The sequence below is a fragment of the Triturus cristatus genome, chromosome 1_1 (genome assembly GCF_964204655.1).
Source record: "Triturus cristatus chromosome 1_1, aTriCri1.1, whole genome shotgun sequence".
NCBI classification, from domain to species: domain Eukaryota; kingdom Metazoa; phylum Chordata; class Amphibia; order Caudata; family Salamandridae; genus Triturus; species Triturus cristatus.
This window is the reverse complement of record NC_140579.1, coordinates 45,659,248-45,670,837: the sequence shown is the minus strand read 5'-3', so window position 1 is coordinate 45,670,837 and position 11,590 is coordinate 45,659,248.

Below are 11,590 nucleotides of genomic sequence, written 5' to 3'. Positions count from 1 at the left end.
GAAATGTGTTTACATCTAAAATTCAGTGATAGTCTCGTGTGTGTTCACTATTGTAACGCAACAGCAGCTCACTAATATCACAAATTACCCACGTGACACCTTCCCGTTTCTCGCGCGGGGTCCTGTTTCGATCTAAAAGAAATTTTTATTGATGTTGCATAAAACAAAAACACAACATTTCTCTGCAAACTGTATGTGATAGACTCCCACACATCACCCACATTCAAAATAAATGAAAGGAGAAGAGTATTGAAATCAATATGTTTGAGAATTGTTCATGGTCATCAGGGCAAGACTCTGCAGTCCAGAACTGGCTCTATCAGGGGCCCCTGAAAGGTTGGGGCCCTTGGCCAGCGCCCACTGTGCCCACGCCTTAAAATGTCTCTGAATGTTACAGAGGGAGTAGCTTTTCCTGTAATACATGTTGTATTGAATGTACCACATTTGTGAAAATTTGGACAGCACAAGAACACCTCGCGCGATTGGGGCAATTTGAGATCTCGTTTACTGGCTGTAGGTTACACATAGATCACAGGAGCAGGTGTTCAACCCACTGAATTACCTCATCAGTAGGAAAGACATTTCTTTGCCATTGTCCACGCGCCCCTTCATCTTTCCTGAAGCACGCCCTCAAAGCTTTACACCACCAGAATCACTTCACGCCAAATGGGCGGTGTCAAAGGGGAGGCCTGGCAGGGACGGCAAACTGTGTATCCGCGCCGAGCGCAGGCCTGCAAGCCTCCGGGACCAATGGAGGCGCAGCCGCATGCAGATCTCCCTGGCTGCAACACGACTGGCATGGAGCCAACCCTGTGGACTTTTTAGAAGCAGGTGCCTTTGGGAATAATCCACATTTACCTGTAGGTGAGGGGCGAGGAGCTCCTCCCACCGTGAGTCGAGAGCCTGAAATGAGAGTCACATTACAGCTGGCACACCACTTCCAACATCTTAAGTGTTTGCATGACATCGACACAAGTGCCTTTTCAGCCCCGGGGGCAAGTTAGTGAGATGCAGCGCGCGAGCTCTTAGGCCAGCGGGGCGAAAATGGGTAAATCTCCGATAAATTCAATGCCCTGATAACTAGAAAAGTGGGAACACGTTAGCACTTATTTGAGTCAAGGTTTGGTTTCATCCAGAAATCAGAGAGCAGGTATCCCCCTTCCTGAAATATTCGCGTACCCCCCGGCAGACTTACTATAGACTGAGCAATGCAAGCTTCCTCCATCTTGAAACTTCACACGTACTTCTGTAGGAAGGGAAGGGGCGAACAGGCAGCGGGAAATAATAGTATGCTACACTCGCACGACATGAAGCCTGCTTTTGGAGTAACGCCAAGACCATTTTCGAATCCATTAGAAAAGGTGACATACTAATGTTACCAGATGGCTTCACGTCACCGCTGAGGCAATGCGCCTGTCCTGGGCATGTCTTTTGCACATCATTGTTTTCAGGTTTGTTGGGTCTGTTAGATCACGTTATGTGTACCAATATTACAACTCCCAGAACGCAATGTGATCCTAAATGGAAACCCAGATCAGAAGCGCTGCGTCTTTGGTGATGGCGTCATAGGTAATATTTCAAAAGACCAAATGATGGCTTTTATATCTAAGGGTTCTCCCAGAGAACTCATTTTCTCCCGAGTCTGGCGTATATAGATTCTCCTGCCCCGCGTTATGACACATCAGAATTTAAAACGAGGAACAAATCTAAGCTAAAAGAATGCAAAGAAAAACAATAAATCATCGGCAAAGCCAAGCGTTCTGACCTTAGCAATCTGATGCAATTGATATTTTATATTTCTTATTGCAAAGCATGCCACAAAAATAAAAAGATATGCTGCTACCCAAACTTGGTAGCCACATACTTGTAATAGACCAGTCCAGCGCAGACCAAACGCATGAAATCAAGCACTGGCAAAGAAAATAGCTTTGATGTTTACTCCAGCCTTTTGTTGCTTCCATGTGCAATGAATCAAAAAAAAAAAAAGAAGCCCGCGAGTGGTGCACGCACCACTGCAAGCCATGTGGTTTCAATTATCGCGCTCGTGTCTGGGCACGATAATTGAATCCACATGGCCTATTGGTTTCTATTACGCGCACCAAGCGTGTAATAGACACCAATAGACCGTGGGCGGAGCAATGCGCCCGCCTTTGGCCAATTGCGTGCAGTCTTTTATAAAAAAACGCACGCAAAGGCTAATGGGGTAGCACAAAAGGAATCGCACACGCACGAGCGTGTGAGATTCCTAGTTCAGTGCTAAATCCCCGTTTTTCACCTACTAAAGGTCTCGCACTGCACGAGCATTGCTGCGCAGTGCAACGCTAGGCGCGAGACCTAAAAAAAACTGGTGCCTCAAAGGTGTAGGTGCTCACATGAAGTGCTGGATTCACAAACCAGTCGTGCAAAGCTCTCATTCACCCAGACTCCCACTTCTGAGCCCTCACAGCTCTGCCACTTAAAGTCCCCAGCTTGGCTGAGATCTTTGTTACTCGTGATATCCCAGAGCTCTTCCATCTTATGAATGTGATAATTGATCCCCTCACTGTAAATTCTCTCAGGTTAAAACTGAAAACTTTGTTAATAGCACCTAAATCTATCCATGCTTCTGTTACTGACAACTCATAGACTGATTTAGACCCTCATTTTGGACCCACAGAGTACCCTCCAGATGGAATAACCTACTGCTTCCCTTTCTTCTACAGGGCAGGAGTTGCACTTACAAAACCTTCAATACTGCAACATAATACTGAGCACCCTTTAAAAACAATGCCCATGGTGGTGTTGTGCAATGGTGTAAGGCACCCCAAAATAATGTGAAATACAAGTGGTAAATGGAATGATTGAATGAATCTTTGCCACAGGCTCGGATCGCATTCCATTGCATTGTTTTTTGCTCAGTCCGCCTTTTCAGATAGGGATACACCTTATCCGGCGTGGTCGTCTGTTCCCCAAAACTCTTGTCGGAATCCTCACAGGCTGGCACAGTGGCTAGTTGTGGCACTGGCTCTGCCAGCAAGAGTCTAAATGCCACTACTAAAGCCCCTTAGTAGAAAGAAGGGCTGAGCTGGGCCTGTCTCTGGCTAAATGAGCAACCCCTTGAATCTCCCCGTGTCCGCTTATAAGTACAGTAATAAGGCATTTATGATAACATTTGAAGTAGGTTGTAACACTCTGATTTACCTGTTCCAAGCAGCGTAAATATGTCTTAGTATTACCAAATATAATGGTACTCAATGCATTGACCTGAGAAGGATGAAGGACTGTGTTTGCCCTACCAGGATTCAGATTTGTCATATGGAGAGTACAGTAGTATCAGTGCTCAGTGCTTAGCATGCAGAGTCATATTAACAGCGAAATGTGATAAACGTATGCTAATTGCATAAAGCTACACAATATCTATTTACGATGTAGTCACCTCATATTTATGTAAATATACTTTCTGTGCAAGCCTATACTTTTTAAAACAGGATCCCAACATTTCCGTAACCAATTATGAGCTTGTAGGCAAACATTTGTTGTATATTTTGTCTCCTAGACCCTATGAGTAGCTGAGTACTAGGATTGTCTAAACTATAACAGCTAGACCCAGGGGGTTCTGTTAACCAGCAGGTGAGCCCCTACTAACACCATGGTAGTTCAGTGGGGCTCAGTGGGTTCATGCACACGCACACACGTCATGAACTCAAACAGAGAGAGTATGCCAACAGCACGGTAGAAGCTTTACTGAAATATCATAAAGTAGCATAATATGATGCCGAACATACAATGTACATTATTAATGCCTTTGCTATGATGTCACAAAATAAGATGCTTTAAAGTACATTGATTTGTTGATCTCTAATTGTGTTGAGTCCAGTGAAATGGGCAATGTCTAAAAAAGAACAATAAAAAGAGTGGTTTTAATCTGGTTACTATCACACAAAGTACACACTTGGTGACATTGGTTAGTGCTGACCTTTCAAATATGTTTTCCCATATTAAAAAGTTGCATGTCCCATTTCAATTTCCAATAAGAGTGATGCTAAAATATTTTCTACACGTTTATAAAAGAGCGTGATTTAGGAAACCTTAAAAATTACTTTTTCCTTTAACCTATTCCTGTGCATGTGCCTGTGTGTTTGCTCTCAAGTTACAAATTGCTCGGATTTTGCTCCCAGTCACATGTAACATCATAGATCTGTATCATAAAAAATATGATTTTGTTAGAAAAATATTTTTGCCGTTTTCTTGTGCTTGACTTTTGTTGTCCTAAGATGTGTAAGCAGCACGCTGACCATTTTTCTGAATCTCCTTCCGTGAGGTGAGTGGTTGATGCAGCCCCTTCTGCACCCCTCGTTCCAGCATCACTGAATGAGCCTGGTATTCATCAGCTAACTAATAATTGTGGATCTAAATAATTATTGGGAAAGTTGGTCTAATTGTTTCCTCTAGCTGAGCTTGCAGAATGTTTGTAATAATGCTAAATTTACTGGGTTTTCAAGTTAGGTAGTGCGCTGAATACCCATTGCTGTTCCCACAGCTCGATGACACTCTCACCAGACTCAGTATGATTGTGCCCAGATGCACAGCCTTTGAGGAGCTGTTAGAATGTGGTTGAAGGGAGTGAGGAGGGGTTGGGGCAGTGTGCTGGGCCACTGCCCAAGCCTGGATTCCTTATTTAGGCAACCCTCTGGTTATGCTTTCTGATCCATTTAGAAGGACTTCGCTGAGCATGGGTGCAGCAGTGAGAGAGTTATACCAAACGTATGAGCCTAGATGCACCAGTGCCCTGCATAAAGTAAACACCTTGGCACTTCTTACCTGCAAAACCAGACCATATTTACCTATGTATGGGAGGTCATTATAATAAATCTGCCTTTTCATTTCACATATGCCTTTCTATGCGGCACAAGTTAACATTTATCATTGCTTGGTTTTATTTGGTTGAGCACAGAGAAAGAAGTTATTATTGACAATAACGCCGCAGCGTGGAGGTTTGTTGGCTGTATTTTTGGAACCTTAGCGTTGTCCCTCTGACTGTGGGCTCTGGGAGAGTGACGTGGGGCTCCCACCTGTATTTTGGATTTTGGGGGCTTGTTGAGGGACGCCTGAGCAGCGGAGGCGGACTCCAAGTCCCAGGATTCCCCCACTGAGCACACCTGGGCTGGGAACGAGCAACGCCCACTCCTCCAGCTGCTATAATTGACCTCGCCGCACCCGCTTCGCGGGAGCCGCAGCGTGGAGGTTTGTTGGCTGTATTTTTGGAACCTTAGCGTTGTCCCTCTGACTGTGGGCTCTGGGAGAGTGACGTGGGGCTCCCACCTGTATTTTGGATTTTGGGGGCTTGTTGAGCGACGCCTGAGCAGCGGAGGCGGACTCCAAGTCCCAGGATTCCCCCACTGAGCACACCTGACCTGACAAGAGCGACCTCTGACCCTGTTTACCAGGCAGGTCGCTCCCCTCACCGCCACGCAGCCCCCTGTGTGACCACTGACCGCTGCTGCATTGTGTCTGCCTGCGTTAGAGTGACTGTGCCCTCCTTCTCTTCTGTACCCACGAGTGAGTGATTCTCCCCCACTGTACCTGTGTATTTTGCTGCCTTGATTGTTCCCCTCTGCTTTGGTGCCCAGATTGTGTCCCTTTTTTCTTCTGTCATTCCCCGCGTCTCCCCCTCGCCGCCCGTTTCCTGCCGCCGTGTCCCGTAGCTCCGCCCCCCTCGCACCCTATTGGCCGCCACGTCCCGTAGCTCCGCCCCCCTCGCACCCTATTGGCCGCCCCGCTCCCACCTCCCAGCTGCTCCTCCCTCCCTCTCCCACTCATATGGAGGCCGCGCAGCGGTAGAGAGAGCGACCTCTGACCCTGTTTACCAGGCAGGTCGCTCCCCTCACCGCCACGCAGCCCCCTGTGTGACCACTGACCGCTGCTGCATTGTGTCTGCCTGCGTTAGAGTGACTGTGCCCTCCTTCTCTTCTGTACCCACGAGTGAGTGATTCTCCCCCACTGTACCTGTGTATTTTGCTGCCTTGATTGTTCCCCTCTCCTTTGGTGCCCAGATTGTGTCCCTTTTTTCTTCTGTCATTCCCCGTGTCTCCCCCTCGCCGCCCGTTTCCTGCCGCCGCGTCCCGTAGCTCCGCCCCCTCGCACCCTATTGGCTGCCGCGTCCCGTAGCTCCGCCCCCTCGCACCCTATTGGCCGCCCCGCTCCCACCTCCCAGCTGCTCCTCCCTCCCTCTCCCACTCATATGGAGGCCGCGCAGCGGCCGCGCGCAGCGGGCGCGCCTAAGGCAAGCCCGTCTGCGCCCGTCCGCGCCTGGCCCGCGCCCAGCGCAAGACCCCCTGGCTCCCGCAGATGCCAGCTCACCCGCAAGACCTACAACGCTGCCACTCTCATCGCACTCAACACCGGCCGGAGCCCCGGCTGCTGCAGAGCCACCCCAAGACGCACCCACGGACCCTTCACCTGCCAATCCTGCAAGTTCTCCTGCATCCGGACCCGTACCGCACCCACCAAGCCAAGCACCAACCTGAAGCACCTGAAGTGCATCCTGCTCAACACCCGCTCCGTCCACAGGCACGCAGTGGAACTCTGGAACCTGCTCGACGCCACATGCCCAGACGTCGCCTTCCTCACGGAAACCTGGATGAACGCTTCCTCAGCACCTGACATCGCCATCGCCATCCCGGACGGATACAAGATCACCCGGAGGGACCGCGCCAACCAGAATGGAGGAGGCATCACCATCGTCCACAAGAACACCATCCGCATCACGACCAACTCCGAAGACACCCTCACAGCTGCCGAACACCTGCACTTCCAGATCCACACCGACCCCAAGACCACCCTCAGAGGCACCCTCATCTACAGACCCCCGGGACCTCGCACACAATTCAGCGAAGACATCGCCGACTTCATCAGCCCGCACGCCCTCCCCTCCGCTGACTAAATCCTCCTCGGGGACCTCAACTTCCACCTGGAGAACAACAACGACCGCAACACCACCACCCTGCTGGACAACCTCGCCAACCTCGGACTCAAGCAACTGGTGACCACCCCCACCCACTACGCCCGCCACACGCTCGACCCCGTCTTCTCCTCCAGCAAGGACATCACCTTCAGCCACGCCACCGGACTCCACTGGACAGACCACAGCTGCGTCCCCTTCAGCTTCAGAAGGACCACGACTCACCACCACCCGCAACTGGTCCCCCGCAGAAGCTGGAACAAGATCACTGCCGACCAGCTCACCACATCCCTGAGCCAGAACCCCCCCACCAGATCAGCGAACCCCAACCAAGCCGCCAACAACCTCACGAAATGGATCAGCAACTGCGCAGACGCCCTCGCTCCACTGAAGACCCCCCCCGCCAGACCCGGCACCAAGAAAGCATCTTGGTTTACCGACGAACTCAAGAGCTCCAAGAAGAACCGCCGGGCCCTCGAGAAAGCCTGGCGCAGGGACCCAACTACAGACAACATGACCACCCTCAAGCTCGCCACTCGAAGACATCACCAAGAAATCCGCATTCAAGGAACGACTGGACAACAACGCCCGCAACAGCAAGGAACTCTTCAACATCGTCAAAGAGCTCTCGAACCCCAGCGCCGGAAACAACGACATCACGCCCTCGCAAGACCTCTGCAACTCGCTCGCCTCGTTCTTCCACAGCAAGATCGCAGACATACACAACAGTTTCAGCACACAGCCAACGCACCCTACGACCGGAACAACGCCCCCCACCACCACCCTCCACGCCTGGACCCCAGTCAACACCGAAGACACCATCCGCACGATGAACTCCATCCACTCGGGATCTCCAACCGACCCCTGCCCTCACCACGTCTTCAACAAGGCCGACTCCGTCATCGCACCCCACCTACGGGACATCATCAACGCCTCCTTCGACACCGCCACCTTCCCAGAGAGCTGGAAGCACGCCGAACTCAGCGCCCTACTGAAGAAACCATCAGCGGACCCCACCGACCTCAAAAACTACTGATCCATCTCGCTCCTTCCTTTTCCGGCCAAAGTCATCGAGAAAACCATCAACAGACAACTGGCCACCTTCCTCGAGACGAACAGATCCCTCGACCACTCGCAGTCCGGCTTCCAGGCCAACCACAGCACCGAGACCACCCTCATCGCAGCCACCGACGACATCCGAGCTTTGCTCGACAACGGGGAAACAATGGCCCTCATCCTCCTGGACCTCTCCGCGGCGTTCGACACGGTCTGCCACCGCACCCTAGTGCAGCGCCTCAACAACATCGGTATCCAGGAGAAGGCACTGGAATGGATCATCTCCTTCCTCGCCGGAAGAACACAGAGTCCGCCTACCCCCGTTCAGATCCGAGGCCACCAAAGTCATCTGCGGCGTACCACAAGGATCATCACTCAGCCCCACCCTCTTCAACGTCTACATGAGCCTGCTCGCAGCCATCGCACCCTCAACATCATCTCCTACGCCGACGACACCCAGCTGATCCTCTCCCTCACCAACGACCCCGCCACCGCCAGAACCAACCTACACGAAGGGATGAAAGATGTAGCCGAGTGGATGACGAACAGCCGCCTGAAACTGAACTCGGATAAGACAGAAGTTCTCATCCTGGGATCATCACCCTCCGCCTGGGACGACTCCTGGTGGCCCTCTGCCCTTGGCAGCGCCCCCAAACCAACAGACCACGCACGCAACCTGGGCTTCGTCCTGGACTCCTCCCTCTCCATGACCAGACAAGTCAACGCCGTCTCCGCATCATGCTTCAACATCCTACGCATGCTACGTAAGATCTTCCGGTGGATCCCCACCGAAACCAGGAAGACGGTCACCCAAGCCCTCGTCACCAGCCGACTGGACTACGGCAACTCCCTCTACGCCGGAACCACAGCCAAACTCCAGAAACGACTCCAGCGCATCCAGAACGCCTCATCACGCCTCATCCTGGACATTCCCCGACACAGCCACATCTCCGTACACCTGAGAAACCTGCACTGGCTCCCCGTCAGCAAGAGAATCACGTTCGGACTCCTCACCCACGCACACAAAGCTCTCCACAACCAAGGCCCAAGATACCTCAACGACCGCTTGACCTTCTACACTCCCACCCGCCAGCTTCGATCAACCAGCCACGCCCTCGCCGCCGTCCCCCGCATCCGAAGAGCCACAACAGGAGGAAGATCCTTCTCCTACCTGGCTGCCAAGATGTGGAACTCCCTCCCCATCCACCTCCGCCTGACCCAAGACCACCTCTCCTTCAGGAAGCAACTCAAGACCTGGCTTTTCGAGCAGTAGCGGACCCCCCTCTCCCAAGCGCCTTGAGACCCTCCGGGTGAGTAGCGCGCTATACAAATGCTTGATTGATTGATTGACCTGGGCTGGGAACGAGCAACGCCCACTCCTCCAGCTGCTATAATTGACCTCGCCGCACCCGCTTCGAGGGTGCCGCAGCGTGGAGGTTTGTTGGCTGTATTTTTGGACCTTAGCGTTGTCCCTCTGACTGTGGGCTCTGGGAGAGTGACGTGGGGCTCCCACCTGTATTTTGGATTTTGGGGGCTTGTTGAGCGACACCTGAGCAGCGGAGGCGGACTCCAAGTCCCAGGATTCCCCCACTGAGCACACCTGGGCTGGGAATGATCAACGCCCTCTAAGGATATTACTATTTAACTATCCCAGTGTTCCCGCGTAGCGGGAGCGTCCCGGGAGAAGCCCGGGACAAGGGCGGGACCGTTTGTGACCGTTAGTGGCCGGGAGAGGTCGGGTCGGGCCACCCCTCCTGGTTTTGTGATTTTGTGCCTTCTAAATCTGTTATGTATAATAGATGATCTTTTAAATAGCAGCAAGTGTAAAAAAGCTATTAACACAGATTGCAATTGTAGCTCACAGGTTAATTTTTATCATGTTATAGTATCTTTCCTGTGTAATACATAGTGTTGTATTTATTCGCCTACTGATATCTGCGTCCACAACATCTATTCCTCTATCCATAGTCGTAAAGAATGGGGAAGAATAACCCCGTGCTATCTGTCCCCGCCTCAAAGCAAAAAGTTGTTCTAAGTCAACCACTACCCAGTCTGACTGCAATTGACCGTATGCTGCAGAAAACTATTGGGGTGGTGGCTAATACCATTGAAAATACAGAGCGCCGCCTCTCCCTCCCTGTCGGTTCTCTTCCTCCTCTGCCCTTCGCCAATATATCGACGTTCACGATTAACTCCCAGGACTCGATATTGGCACCATCCTTTGCTGCCCTTCCAGGGGCCCATCATATACCCATAATTCAGGACACTGCTCCGACCACGGGCAATGTTTCCCCTGAATTCCTGCCCTTTTCAACAAGGTTATCATTGACCCCCACTACTTTTCTTTATAAATCCATCATTGTTCCTTCTGCTCAGGCAGAGGATCTTACAGCCAATGGGTCCTCTGAGACACCATCAAGTTCAATCTTGGTCCCTGCCTCACCGCTGAGCGTAAATAGTGTCACCTCGCGGGTGACAACCAGAGGGCAGAAGGCCAGGTGTAAGTTGAAAGACACTAACAACGATGGGCAAATTGTAAGAAATGTTAAGGGGAACGTAGGTGGTAATAAACATAAGAAAGTTGCTGCTAAATCAAATGCAACAAAAGGGAAAAATGTAAGTAATAATGTATCTGACCTTGTATCTACCTTAACAAATGATAGAGGTTCACATGTTGTAACCACAGAGAAAGTTTTTACTCCACCACCTTTTCTCTCAGACAGTGAGGGACTTTTGGATAAAATTAACCATCTCATGAAATCTCTAATGATACCACTCCTGGAAAGGGTAAAACGCATTGGGGAAAAAATAGATAATTTTGAGAAAATAATGAAAAACACCTCTACTATTCCAGGGCAACTGACGTATAGAGCACCCACGAAGGCCATTGATCCACAACCAAGCACCAGACCTCAAAAACCTGGTTCCGATAAAACTACCCAGTCATTATCTGGCCTTAGGCCTTTATTGCCTCAAACAACGAAGAATACTGAAACTATTGTTAGGCCTTCCCAGATGGCTTCAAGGGCAACTGAAGCCAAGGTTTTAGAAAGAGGGGTGAGCGACTTGTGTAAGGACACAGAATCTGCGGGACAGGTGTATAATAACCTTGGTGTTCCTAAGGAGTACTCCCCGACTGGTAATCCTAAGAGGTCATTCGCACACATTGATTTACCCCCACAATCATCACCATATACCATAGTGCTAGTTGGCGTTCCGGAGCTACCCCAAGAAAAATCAGACCCCTACCCTGAGCTAAGAAATAAAGCCGTGCATTGGCTAAATAAGAACAGACCACTCCCGTCTAAGATATCTGGGGAAATATTATTTGCGAGAAGGTTAAGTTGGCTGGGTCATAGAAGAAAGGATTTGCCGGGGGACTGTATTGTCATCAATTTTAGGGACAGGCGGGTGGTTCAACATATATGCAATTGGCCGCTCATTATGGTGAGAGCGAAATTCACACCAGGGACTTGAGTTTTTTCTACCCCCAATTTCCCCTCTTATCGTCAACTACCTGTCATAGGGGTATAGCAAATGTGGAACTGATGGAAGGGACTAGAACCAGATATAACAACCCGACTTTTAACTATT